Here is a 786-nt window from a genome sequence, read left to right on the forward strand (position 1 = left end):
GGCGTGAGAGGGGCGTCCTGAGGCCGGATTTCCCATTGGTTCCCGAGAAGCGCTACAGCTCGTGGCCCGGGTCCTGCGCCTCCCCCAGCTAGGGCCCCCGAGCGGGTGGTTCCGACCACTAGACGTCCCGGCTGGGGCCGCCTTTCTAACCCACGGAACGGCCGCAGCCTTCCGCCCATTTTCTGGCCGCCCTACGCTGGGCCACAGCAGTCACCTCGTGACTAAACCGGGGTGACTGAACCTCATGTCCAAATACTGGCGTTCAGTCCAGTCACTGACATACTGGACAGCGAAGGTGTAGAGAGGTGTCCTCTCCCTGTCCCGTGGTTAGAGGGGTTGACGTTTCTGAAGAAACACGGCGGGGGCGAGGGGAGTTTGGCACGTTCACACGCCTGAAAAACTGAGCAGTGGGAAAGAGACTCGGCGTGTTCTTAAGAGCCTGTGGCGCTGAAAGGATCGTAGTTAGTGAGAAAACATTTCACAGTGTTGGTCAAAGCAGTCATTAACCCAGACGTCAAGAGACGTAAGCGGTTGACAGGTTACCAGCCAGAATGAGGCGGAAGTGTCTCTCACAGTTCCCGAGGAGAGCTTGGCTCACTCATGAGACATTTAGGGGGACCCTCCCTGCGGGTTGTTTTTATTCCGAGAAACTTCTCTTCCAAGATCAGGTGGTTTGGTCGGGACCTTGATAAGATTCCGGTTAAACGCGTTGGGCTTTAGTTGAACAGCGTTCAAGAATATCAGAGTAACTCGGAGCTTTGAATTGCGCAATACACCTATGAAAAT

The sequence above is a fragment of the Microtus pennsylvanicus genome, chromosome 11, assembly GCF_037038515.1.
Source record: "Microtus pennsylvanicus isolate mMicPen1 chromosome 11, mMicPen1.hap1, whole genome shotgun sequence".
NCBI lineage: Eukaryota > Metazoa > Chordata > Mammalia > Rodentia > Cricetidae > Microtus > Microtus pennsylvanicus.